The 12,162-nt window shown below is 50.2% G+C and overlaps 8 non-coding genes across 8 annotated transcripts; all 8 read left to right on the plus strand.

Annotated features, from left to right (window-relative positions):
• The first annotated feature begins 915 nt into the window (after nucleotides 1-915).
• Nucleotides 916-987, plus strand: TRNAM-CAU (transfer RNA methionine (anticodon CAU)). Its single transcript has one exon. It is a non-coding gene; the product is annotated as a tRNA-Met (tRNA).
• Nucleotides 988-3,418: 2,431 nt separating this feature from the next.
• On the plus strand, nucleotides 3,419-3,490 carry TRNAM-CAU (transfer RNA methionine (anticodon CAU)). The gene has a single exon. It is a non-coding gene; the product is annotated as a tRNA-Met (tRNA).
• A 331-nt stretch (nucleotides 3,491-3,821) lies between these two features.
• Nucleotides 3,822-3,893, plus strand: TRNAG-UCC (transfer RNA glycine (anticodon UCC)). Its single transcript has one exon. It is a non-coding gene; the product is annotated as a tRNA-Gly (tRNA).
• A 782-nt stretch (nucleotides 3,894-4,675) lies between these two features.
• TRNAM-CAU (transfer RNA methionine (anticodon CAU)) lies at nucleotides 4,676-4,747 on the plus strand. Its single transcript has one exon. It is a non-coding gene; the product is annotated as a tRNA-Met (tRNA).
• A 1,577-nt stretch (nucleotides 4,748-6,324) lies between these two features.
• TRNAG-UCC (transfer RNA glycine (anticodon UCC)) lies at nucleotides 6,325-6,396 on the plus strand. Its single transcript has one exon. It is a non-coding gene; the product is annotated as a tRNA-Gly (tRNA).
• A 782-nt stretch (nucleotides 6,397-7,178) lies between these two features.
• TRNAM-CAU (transfer RNA methionine (anticodon CAU)) lies at nucleotides 7,179-7,250 on the plus strand. The gene has a single exon. It is a non-coding gene; the product is annotated as a tRNA-Met (tRNA).
• A 2,431-nt stretch (nucleotides 7,251-9,681) lies between these two features.
• TRNAM-CAU (transfer RNA methionine (anticodon CAU)) lies at nucleotides 9,682-9,753 on the plus strand. The gene has a single exon. It is a non-coding gene; the product is annotated as a tRNA-Met (tRNA).
• A 1,182-nt stretch (nucleotides 9,754-10,935) lies between these two features.
• Nucleotides 10,936-11,007, plus strand: TRNAM-CAU (transfer RNA methionine (anticodon CAU)). Its single transcript has one exon. It is a non-coding gene; the product is annotated as a tRNA-Met (tRNA).
• The last annotated feature ends 1,155 nt before the right edge of the window (nucleotides 11,008-12,162 follow it).

The following is a 12,162-nucleotide window of genomic DNA, read 5'->3' on the forward strand; positions in this document are numbered from 1 at the left end:
CCCAGCCAATGACTTATTCTTATTTCTAAGGGGCGCTCCATCAGAGAGCTCAGACAGGCAGGCGTTGGTGGTATAGTGGTGAGCATAGCTGCCTTCCAAGTAGTTGACCCGGGTTCGATTCCCGGCCAACGCAGATCAAATCTTTAAATTGTTCAAAATGCATTTTTTGGAAATCAGACTCATGCTGAAAGCAAAGCTGACACACTTTTCGCGAAAATCAAAACCCCATCCAGGAAAGGTTCTTGCATCCTAGTTTCTGCAACTGTCTATCGGTGAGGGGATTGAAGCGAGCAGGGCTCCTGGCCCCTCCCCGACAAAGCCCTGACGAAGGCCTGACAAAGGCCTATTCGCCTTGCCCTGACGGGCAAAGGTCCCAGCAGGCCACCGAGCACAGCACCTCAGCCTATTAGAGTGAGGTTTCAGGATCTCTCTCATCCTGTAAACCAACATACTGAGGAAGGTGAAACGTGTGGCTGCGCTCCTCACATGCTGAAGCAGCAGCAGCCCTTTCCCTGAAGCAAAGTTCCTTCATTCCTCCCCCCCATAACCCTTAGCAGGGGATTTATGGTAATTGAGTTGAGTTTCCAAACTGGCCCTTCCTTCCTTCCTTCCCATATCTGCCAGCTCGAGAAGGCTTGTTTTGTTGCACCTGGGAAGTAAAGTATCTACTTGCGAGAGAGAGAGAATGAGAGAGAGAGACAGAGAGAGAGAGACAGAGAGAGAAGGGGAAGGGGTGTTGGCAGTTAGGGTGTGAGCTAGAGAAATGAGGCCTGTCTGCAAAAGGCCATGGGATGGGAGTGCGTGGTTGCAGGTTGTTTGGCTTTGTAAGGCCTACTGCCCGCTTCACTCGAAACTGGGTCTAGGGTTGTCGGTTTGTAGGCTGTAAAAGCCCAGAAAAGCTCTTGTTCTCCAACCAGCAGAGTGGCGCAGCGGAAGCGTGCTGGGCCCATAACCCAGAGGTCGATGGATCGAAACCATCCTCTGCTAACTTTTTTCAAATTATGTTTTTGTGTCATGGCATTAGGGCAAAAAGAGCTGTAAGTGCCTGGATGCAATGTCATTCCTTGAACTTGCTGCCTCGTTCCACTCTTGCGCTAAATAGGAGACGGTCCCAGCCCAGCCAACAAAATGTACTGTTCAATCAAACCAAACTTAAAACCAAGCTCCTTTTTTAAGGGGTCCCGGGGAAATGTTGGGCTGACCGGCAAGACCTCATGATGCGAACTGCTTCTGCGTCAAACGCAAGCTTTTTTCATTCCCAGCCAATGACTTATTCTTATTTCTAAGGGGCGCTCCATCAGATAGCCCAGACAGGCAGGCGTTGGTGGTATAATGGTGAGCATAGCTGCCTTCCAAGCAGTTGACCCGGGTTCCATTCCCGGCCAACGCAGATCAAATCTTTAAATTGTTCAAAATGCTTTTTTTGGAAATCAGACTCATGCTGAAAGCAAAGCTGACACACTTTTCGTGAAAATCAAAACCCCATCCAGGAAAGGTTCTTGCATCCTAGTTTCTGCAACTGTCTATCGGTGAGGGGATTGAAGCGAGCAGGGCTCCTGGCCCCTCCCCGACAAAGGCCTGACAAAGGCCTATTCGCCTTGCCCTGACGGGCAAAGGTCCCAGCAGGCCACCGAGCACAGCACCTCAGCCTATTAGAGTGAGGTTTCAGGATCTCTCTCATCCTGTAAACCAACATACTGAGGAAGGTGAAACGTGTGGCTGTGCTCCTCACATGCTGAAGCAGCAGCAGCCCTTTCCCTGAAGCAAAGTTCCTTCATTCCTCCCTCCCATAACCCTTAGCAGGGGATTTATGGTAATTGAGTTGAGTTTCCAAACTGGCCCTTCCTTCCTTCCTTCCCATATCTGCCAGCTCGAGAAGGCTTGTTTTGTTGCACCTGGGAAGTAAAGCATCTATTTGCGAGAGAGAGAGAATGAGAGAGAGAGACAGAGAGAGAGAGACAGAGAGAGAAGGGGAAGGGGTGTTGGCAGTTAGGGTGTGAGCTAGAGAAATGAGGCCTGTCTGCAAAAGGCCATGGGATGGGAGTGCGTGGTTGCAGGTTGTTTGGCTTTGTAAGGGATACTGCCCGCTTCACTCGAAACTGGGTCTAGGGTTGTCGGTTTGTAGGCTGTAAAAGCCCCGAAAAGCTCTCGTTCTCCAGCCAGCAGAGTGGCACAGCGGAAGTGTGCTGGGCCCATAACCCAGAGGTCGATGGATCGAAACCATCCTCTGCTAAGTTTTTTCAAATTATGTTTTTGTGTCATGGCATTAGGGCACAAAGAGCTGTAAGTGCCTGGATGCAATGTCATTCCTTGAACTTGCTGCCTCGTTCCACTCTTGCGCTAAATAGGAGAGGGTCCCAGCCCAGCCAACAAAATGTACTGTTCAATCAAACCAATCTTAAAACCAAGCTCCTTTTTTAAGGGGTCCCGGGGAAATGTTGGGCTGACCGGCAAGACCTCATGATGCGAACTGCTTCTGCGTCAAACGCAAGCTTTTTTCATTCCCAGCCAATGACTTATTCTTATTTCTAAGGGGCGCTCCATCAGAGAGCTCAGACAGGCAGGCGTTGGTGGTATAGTGGTGAGCATAGCTGCCTTCCAAGTAGTTGACCCGGGTTCGATTCCCGGCCAACGCAGATCAAATCTTTAAATTGTTCAAAATGCATTTTTTGGAAATCAGACTCATGCTGAAAGCAAAGCTGACACACTTTTCGCGAAAATCAAAACCCCATCCAGGAAAGGTTCTTGCATCCTAGTTTCTGCAACTGTCTATCGGTGAGGGGATTGAAGCGAGCAGGGCTCCTGGCCCCTCCCCGACAAAGCCCTGACGAAGGCCTGACAAAGGCCTATTCGCCTTGCCCTGACGGGCAAAGGTCCCAGCAGGCCACCGAGCACAGCACCTCAGCCTATTAGAGTGAGGTTTCAGGATCTCTCTCATCCTGTAAACCAACATACTGAGGAAGGTGAAACGTGTGGCTGCGCTCCTCACATGCTGAAGCAGCAGCAGCCCTTTCCCTGAAGCAAAGTTCCTTCATTCCTCCCCCCCATAACCCTTAGCAGGGGATTTATGGTAATTGAGTTGAGTTTCCAAACTGGCCCTTCCTTCCTTCCTTCCCATATCTGCCAGCTCGAGAAGGCTTGTTTTGTTGCACCTGGGAAGTAAAGTATCTACTTGCGAGAGAGAGAGAATGAGAGAGAGAGACAGAGAGAGAGAGACAGAGAGAGAAGGGGAAGGGGTGTTGGCAGTTAGGGTGTGAGCTAGAGAAATGAGGCCTGTCTGCAAAAGGCCATGGGATGGGAGTGCGTGGTTGCAGGTTGTTTGGCTTTGTAAGGCCTACTGCCCGCTTCACTCGAAACTGGGTCTAGGGTTGTCGGTTTGTAGGCTGTAAAAGCCCAGAAAAGCTCTTGTTCTCCAACCAGCAGAGTGGCGCAGCGGAAGCGTGCTGGGCCCATAACCCAGAGGTCGATGGATCGAAACCATCCTCTGCTAAGTTTTATCAAATTATGTTTTTGTGTCATGGCATTAGGGCACAAAGAGCTGTAAGTGCCTGGATGCAATGTCATTCCTTGAACTTGCTGCCTCGTTCCACTCTTGCGCTAAATAGGAGAGGGTCCCAGCCCAGCCAACAAAATGTACTGTTCAATCAAACCAAACTTAAAACCAAGCTCCTTTTTTAAGGGGTCCCGGGGAAATGTTGGGCTGACCGGCAAGACCTCATGATGCGAACTGCTTCTGCGTCAAACGCAAGCTTTTTTCATTCCCAGCCAATGACTTATTCTTATTTCTAAGGGGCGCTCCATCAGATAGCCCAGACCGGCAGGCGTTGGTGGTATAGTGGTGAGCATAGCTGCCTTCCAAGCAGTTGACCCGGGTTCGATTCCCGGCCAACGCAGATCAAATCTTTAAATTGTTCAAAATGCATTTTTGGGAAATCAGACTCATGCTGAAAGCAAAGCTGACACACTTTTCGCGAAAATCAAAACCCCATCCAGGAAATGTTCTTGCATCCTAGTTTCTGCAACTGTCTATCGGTGAGGGGATTGAAGCGAGCAGGGCTCCTGGCCCCTCCCCGACAAAGCCCTGACGAAGGCCTGACAAAGGCCTATTCGCCTTGCCCTGACGGGCAAAGGTCCCAGCAGGCCACCGAGCACAGCACCTCAGCCTGTTAGAGTGAGGTTTCAGGATCTCTCTCATCCTGTAAACCAACATACTGAGGAAGGTGAAACGTGTGGCTGCGCTCCTCACATGCTGAAGCAGCAGCAGCCCTTTCCCTGAAGCAAAGTTCCTTCATTCCTCCCCCCCATAACCCTTAGCAGGGGATTTATGGTAATTGAGTTGAGTTTCCAAACTGGCCCTTCCTTCCTTCCTTCCCATATCTGCCAGCTCGAGAAGGCTTGTTTTGTTGCACCTGGGAAGTAAAGTATCTACTTGCGAGAGAGAGAGAATGAGAGAGAGAGACAGAGAGAGAGAGACAGAGAGAGAAGGGGAAGGGGTGTTGGCAGTTAGGGTGTGAGCTAGAGAAATGAGGCCTGTCTGCAAAAGGCCATGGGATGGGAGTGCGTGGTTGCAGGTTGTTTGGCTTTGTAAGGCCTACTGCCCGCTTCACTCGAAACTGGGTCTAGGGTTGTCGGTTTGTAGGCTGTAAAAGCCCAGAAAAGCTCTTGTTCTCCAACCAGCAGAGTGGCGCAGCGGAAGCGTGCTGGGCCCATAACCCAGAGGTCGATGGATCGAAACCATCCTCTGCTAACTTTTTTCAAATTATGTTTTTGTGTCATGGCATTAGGGCAAAAAGAGCTGTAAGTGCCTGGATGCAATGTCATTCCTTGAACTTGCTGCCTCGTTCCACTCTTGCGCTAAATAGGAGAGGGTCCCAGCCCAGCCAACAAAATGTACTGTTCAATCAAACCAAACTTAAAACCAAGCTCCTTTTTTAAGGGGTCCCGGGGAAATGTTGGGCTGACCGGCAAGACCTCATGATGCGAACTGCTTCTGCGTCAAACGCAAGCTTTTTTCATTCCCAGCCAATGACTTATTCTTATTTCTAAGGGGCGCTCCATCAGATAGCCCAGACAGGCAGGCGTTGGTGGTATAATGGTGAGCATAGCTGCCTTCCAAGCAGTTGACCCGGGTTCCATTCCCGGCCAACGCAGATCAAATCTTTAAATTGTTCAAAATGCATTTTTTGGAAATCAGACTCATGCTGAAAGCAAAGCTGACACACTTTTCGTGAAAATCAAAACCCCATCCAGGAAAGGTTCTTGCATCCTAGTTTCTGCAACTGTCTATCGGTGAGGGGATTGAAGCGAGCAGGGCTCCTGGCCCCTCCCCGACAAAGGCCTGACAAAGGCCTATTCGCCTTGCCCTGACGGGCAAAGGTCCCAGCAGGCCACCGAGCACAGCACCTCAGCCTATTAGAGTGATGTTTCAGGATCTCTCTCATCCTGTAAACCAACATACTGAGGAAGGTGAAACGTGTGGCTGTGCTCCTCACATGCTGAAGCAGCAGCAGCCCTTTCCCTGAAGCAAAGTTCCTTCATTCCTCCCTCCCATAACCCTTAGCAGGGGATTTATGGTAATTGAGTTGAGTTTCCAAACTGGCCCTTCCTTCCTTCCTTCCCATATCTGCCAGCTCGAGAAGGCTTGTTTTGTTGCACCTGGGAAGTAAAGCATCTATTTGCGAGAGAGAGAGAATGAGAGAGAGAGACAGAGAGAGAGAGACAGAGAGAGAAGGGGAAGGGGTGTTGGCAGTTAGGGTGTGAGCTAGAGAAATGAGGCCTGTCTGCAAAAGGCCATGGGATGGGAGTGCGTGGTTGCAGGTTGTTTGGCTTTGTAAGGGATACTGCCCGCTTCACTCGAAACTGGGTCTAGGGTTGTCGGTTTGTAGGCTGTAAAAGCCCCGAAAAGCTCTCGTTCTCCAGCCAGCAGAGTGGCACAGCGGAAGCGTGCTGGGCCCATAACCCAGAGGTCGATGGATCGAAACCATCCTCTGCTAAGTTTTTTCAAATTATGTTTTTGTGTCATGGCATTAGGGCACAAAGAGCTGTAAGTGCCTGGATGCAATGTCATTCCTTGAACTTGCTGCCTCGTTCCACTCTTGCGCTAAATAGGAGAGGGTCCCAGCCCAGCCAACAAAATGTACTGTTCAATCAAACCAAACTTAAAACCAAGCTCCTTTTTTAAGGGGTCCCGGGGAAATGTTGGGCTGACCGGCAAGACCTCATGATGCGAACTGCTTCTGCGTCAAACGCAAGCTTTTTTCATTCCCAGCCAATGACTTATTCTTATTTCTAAGGGGCGCTCCATCAGAGAGCTCAGACAGGCAGGCGTTGGTGGTATAGTGGTGAGCATAGCTGCCTTCCAAGCAGTTGACCCGGGTTCGATTCCCGGCCAACGCAGATCAAATCTTTAAATTGTTCAAAATGCATTTTTGGGAAATCAGACTCATGCTGAAAGCAAAGCTGACACACTTTTCGCGAAAATCAAAACCCCATCCAGGAAATGTTCTTGCATCCTAGTTTCTGCAACTGTCTATCGGTGAGGGGATTGAAGCGAGCAGGGCTCCTGGCCCCTCCCCGACAAAGCCCTGACGAAGGCCTGACAAAGGCCTATTCGCCTTGCCCTGACGGGCAAAGGTCCCAGCAGGCCACCGAGCACAGCACCTCAGCCTATTAGAGTGAGGTTTCAGGATCTCTCTCATCCTGTAAACCAACATACTGAGGAAGGTGAAACGTGTGGCTGCGCTCCTCACATGCTGAAGCAGCAGCAGCCCTTTCCCTGAAGCAAAGTTCCTTCATTCCTCCCCCCCATAACCCTTAGCAGGGGATTTATGGTAATTGAGTTGAGTTTCCAAACTGGCCCTTCCTTCCTTCCTTCCCATATCTGCCAGCTCGAGAAGGCTTGTTTTGTTGCACCTGGGAAGTAAAGTATCTACTTGCGAGAGAGAGAGAATGAGAGAGAGAGACAGAGAGAGAGAGACAGAGAGAGAAGGGGAAGGGGTGTTGGCAGTTAGGGTGTGAGCTAGAGAAATGAGGCCTGTCTGCAAAAGGCCATGGGATGGGAGTGCGTGGTTGCAGGTTGTTTGGCTTTGTAAGGCCTACTGCCCGCTTCACTCGAAACTGGGTCTAGGGTTGTCGGTTTGTAGGCTGTAAAAGCCCAGAAAAGCTCTTGTTCTCCAACCAGCAGAGTGGCGCAGCGGAAGCGTGCTGGGCCCATAACCCAGAGGTCGATGGATCGAAACCATCCTCTGCTAACTTTTTTCAAATTATGTTTTTGTGTCATGGCATTAGGGCAAAAAGAGCTGTAAGTGCCTGGATGCAATGTCATTCCTTGAACTTGCTGCCTCGTTCCACTCTTGCGCTAAATAGGAGACGGTCCCAGCCCAGCCAACAAAATGTACTGTTCAATCAAACCAAACTTAAAACCAAGCTCCTTTTTTAAGGGGTCCCGGGGAAATGTTGGGCTGACCGGCAAGACCTCATGATGCGAACTGCTTCTGCGTCAAACGCAAGCTTTTTTCATTCCCAGCCAATGACTTATTCTTATTTCTAAGGGGCGCTCCATCAGATAGCCCAGACAGGCAGGCGTTGGTGGTATAATGGTGAGCATAGCTGCCTTCCAAGCAGTTGACCCGGGTTCCATTCCCGGCCAACGCAGATCAAATCTTTAAATTGTTCAAAATGCTTTTTTTGGAAATCAGACTCATGCTGAAAGCAAAGCTGACACACTTTTCGTGAAAATCAAAACCCCATCCAGGAAAGGTTCTTGCATCCTAGTTTCTGCAACTGTCTATCGGTGAGGGGATTGAAGCGAGCAGGGCTCCTGGCCCCTCCCCGACAAAGGCCTGACAAAGGCCTATTCGCCTTGCCCTGACGGGCAAAGGTCCCAGCAGGCCACCGAGCACAGCACCTCAGCCTATTAGAGTGAGGTTTCAGGATCTCTCTCATCCTGTAAACCAACATACTGAGGAAGGTGAAACGTGTGGCTGTGCTCCTCACATGCTGAAGCAGCAGCAGCCCTTTCCCTGAAGCAAAGTTCCTTCATTCCTCCCTCCCATAACCCTTAGCAGGGGATTTATGGTAATTGAGTTGAGTTTCCAAACTGGCCCTTCCTTCCTTCCTTCCCATATCTGCCAGCTCGAGAAGGCTTGTTTTGTTGCACCCGGGAAGTAAAGCATCTATTTGCGAGAGAGAGAGAATGAGAGAGAGAGACAGAGAGAGAGAGACAGAGAGAGAAGGGGAAGGGGTGTTGGCAGTTAGGGTGTGAGCTAGAGAAATGAGGCCTGTCTGCAAAAGGCCATGGGATGGGAGTGCGTGGTTGCAGGTTGTTTGGCTTTGTAAGGGATACTGCCCGCTTCACTCGAAACTGGGTCTAGGGTTGTCGGTTTGTAGGCTGTAAAAGCCCCGAAAAGCTCTCGTTCTCCAGCCAGCAGAGTGGCACAGCGGAAGTGTGCTGGGCCCATAACCCAGAGGTCGATGGATCGAAACCATCCTCTGCTAAGTTTTTTCAAATTATGTTTTTGTGTCATGGCATTAGGGCACAAAGAGCTGTAAGTGCCTGGATGCAATGTCATTCCTTGAACTTGCTGCCTCGTTCCACTCTTGCGCTAAATAGGAGAGGGTCCCAGCCCAGCCAACAAAATGTACTGTTCAATCAAACCAATCTTAAAACCAAGCTCCTTTTTTAAGGGGTCCCGGGGAAATGTTGGGCTGACCGGCAAGACCTCATGATGCGAACTGCTTCTGCGTCAAACGCAAGCTTTTTTCATTCCCAGCCAATGACTTATTCTTATTTCTAAGGGGCGCTCCATCAGAGAGCTCAGACAGGCAGGCGTTGGTGGTATAGTGGTGAGCATAGCTGCCTTCCAAGTAGTTGACCCGGGTTCGATTCCCGGCCAACGCAGATCAAATCTTTAAATTGTTCAAAATGCATTTTTTGGAAATCAGACTCATGCTGAAAGCAAAGCTGACACACTTTTCGCGAAAATCAAAACCCCATCCAGGAAAGGTTCTTGCATCCTAGTTTCTGCAACTGTCTATCGGTGAGGGGATTGAAGCGAGCAGGGCTCCTGGCCCCTCCCCGACAAAGCCCTGACGAAGGCCTGACAAAGGCCTATTCGCCTTGCCCTGACGGGCAAAGGTCCCAGCAGGCCACCGAGCACAGCACCTCAGCCTATTAGAGTGAGGTTTCAGGATCTCTCTCATCCTGTAAACCAACATACTGAGGAAGGTGAAACGTGTGGCTGCGCTCCTCACATGCTGAAGCAGCAGCAGCCCTTTCCCTGAAGCAAAGTTCCTTCATTCCTCCCCCCCATAACCCTTAGCAGGGGATTTATGGTAATTGAGTTGAGTTTCCAAACTGGCCCTTCCTTCCTTCCTTCCCATATCTGCCAGCTCGAGAAGGCTTGTTTTGTTGCACCTGGGAAGTAAAGTATCTACTTGCGAGAGAGAGAGAATGAGAGAGAGAGACAGAGAGAGAGAGACAGAGAGAGAAGGGGAAGGGGTGTTGGCAGTTAGGGTGTGAGCTAGAGAAATGAGGCCTGTCTGCAAAAGGCCATGGGATGGGAGTGCGTGGTTGCAGGTTGTTTGGCTTTGTAAGGCCTACTGCCCGCTTCACTCGAAACTGGGTCTAGGGTTGTCGGTTTGTAGGCTGTAAAAGCCCAGAAAAGCTCTTGTTCTCCAACCAGCAGAGTGGCGCAGCGGAAGCGTGCTGGGCCCATAACCCAGAGGTCGATGGATCGAAACCATCCTCTGCTAAGTTTTATCAAATTATGTTTTTGTGTCATGGCATTAGGGCACAAAGAGCTGTAAGTGCCTGGATGCAATGTCATTCCTTGAACTTGCTGCCTCGTTCCACTCTTGCGCTAAATAGGAGAGGGTCCCAGCCCAGCCAACAAAATGTACTGTTCAATCAAACCAAACTTAAAACCAAGCTCCTTTTTTAAGGGGTCCCGGGGAAATGTTGGGCTGACCGGCAAGACCTCATGATGCGAACTGCTTCTGCGTCAAACGCAAGCTTTTTTCATTCCCAGCCAATGACTTATTCTTATTTCTAAGGGGCGCTCCATCAGATAGCCCAGACCGGCAGGCGTTGGTGGTATAGTGGTGAGCATAGCTGCCTTCCAAGCAGTTGACCCGGGTTAGATTCCCGGCCAACGCAGATCAAATCTTTAAATTGTTCAAAATGCATTTTTGGGAAATCAGACTCATGCTGAAAGCAAAGCTGACACACTTTTCGCGAAAATCAAAACCCCATCCAGGAAATGTTCTTGCATCCTAGTTTCTGCAACTGTCTATCGGTGAGGGGATTGAAGCGAGCAGGGCTCCTGGCCCCTCCCCGACAAAGCCCTGACGAAGGCCTGACAAAGGCCTATTCGCCTTGCCCTGACGGGCAAAGGTCCCAGCAGGCCACCGAGCACAGCACCTCAGCCTATTAGAGTGAGGTTTCAGGATCTCTCTCATCCTGTAAACCAACATACTGAGGAAGGTGAAACGTGTGGCTGCGCTCCTCACATGCTGAAGCAGCAGCAGCCCTTTCCCTGAAGCAAAGCTCCTTCATTCCTCCCCCCCCATAACCCTTAGCAGGGGATTTATGGTAATTGAGTTGAGTTTCCAAACTGGCCCTTCCTTCCTTCCCATATCTGCCAGCTCGAGAAGGCTTGTTTTGTTGCACCTGGGAAGCAAAGTATCTACTTGCGAGAGAGAGAGAATGAGAGAGAGAGACAGAGAGAGAGAGACAGAGAGAGAAGGGGAAGGGGTGTTGGCAGTTAGGGTGTGAGCTAGAGAAATGAGGCCTGTCTGCAAAAGGCCATGGGATGGGAGTGCGTGGTTGCAGGTTGTTTGGCTTTGTAAGGCCTACTGCCCGCTTCACTCGAAACTGGGTCTAGGGTTGTCGGTTTGTAGGCTGTAAAAGCCCAGAAAAGCTCTTGTTCTCCAACCAGCAGAGTGGCGCAGCGGAAGCGTGCTGGGCCCATAACCCAGAGGTCGATGGATCGAAACCATCCTCTGCTAAGTTTTTTCAAATTATGTTTTTGTGTCATGGCATTAGGGCACAAAGAGCTGTAAGTGCCTGGATGCAATGTCATTCCTTGAACTTGCTGCCTCGTTCCACTCTTGCGCTAAATAGGAGAGGGTCCCAGCCCAGCCAACAAAATGTACTGTTCAATCAAACCAAACTTAAAACCAAGCTCCTTTTTTAAGGGGTCCCGGGGAAATGTTGGGCTGACCGGCAAGACCTCATGATGCGAACTGCTTCTGCGTCAAACGCAAGCTTTTTTCATTCCCAGCCAATGACTTATTCTTATTTCTAAGGGGCGCTCCATCAGATAGCCCAGACAGGCAGGCGTTGGTGGTATAGTGGTGAGCATAGCTGCCTTCCAAGCAGTTGACCCGGGTTCCATTCCCTGCCAACGCAGATCAAATCTTTAAATTGTTCAAAATGCTTTTTTTGGAAATCAGACTCATGCTGAAAGCAAAGCTGACACACTTTTCGTGAAAATCAAAACCCCATCCAGGAAAGGTTCTTGCATCCTAGTTTCTGCAACTGTCTATCGGTGAGGGGATTGAAGCGAGCAGGGCTCCTGGCCCCTCCCCGACAAAGCCCTGACGAAGGCCTGACAAAGGCCTATTCGCCTTGCCCTGACGGGCAAAGGTCCCAGCAGGCCACCGAGCACAGCCCCTCAGCCTATTAGAGTGAGGTTTCAGGATCTCTCTCATCCTGTAAACCAACATACTGAGGAAGGTGAAACGTGTGGCTGCGCTCCTCACATGCTGAAGCAGCAGCAGCCCTTTCCCTGAAGCAAAGTTCCTTCATTCCTCCCTCCCATAACCCTTAGCAGGGGATTTATGGTAATTGAGTTGAGTTTCCAAACTGGCCCTTCCTTCCTTCCTTCCCATATCTGCCAGCTCGAGAAGACTTGTTTTGTTGCACCTGGGAAGTAAAGTATCTATTTGTGAGAGAGAGAGAATGAGAGAGAGAGACAGAGAGAGAGAGACAGAGAGAGAAGGGGAAGGGGTGTTGGCAGTTAGGGTGTGAGCTAGAGAAATGAGGCCTGTCTGCAAAAGGCCATGGGATGGGAGTGCGTGGTTGCAGGTTGTTTGGCTTTGTAAGGCCTACTGCCCGCTTCACTCGAAACTGGGTCTAGGGTTGTCGGTTTGTAGGCTGTA

This window comes from Ambystoma mexicanum, chromosome 6q (genome assembly GCF_040938575.1).
Source record: "Ambystoma mexicanum isolate Mex_15411 chromosome 6q, UKY_AmexF1_1, whole genome shotgun sequence".
NCBI lineage: Eukaryota > Metazoa > Chordata > Amphibia > Caudata > Ambystomatidae > Ambystoma > Ambystoma mexicanum.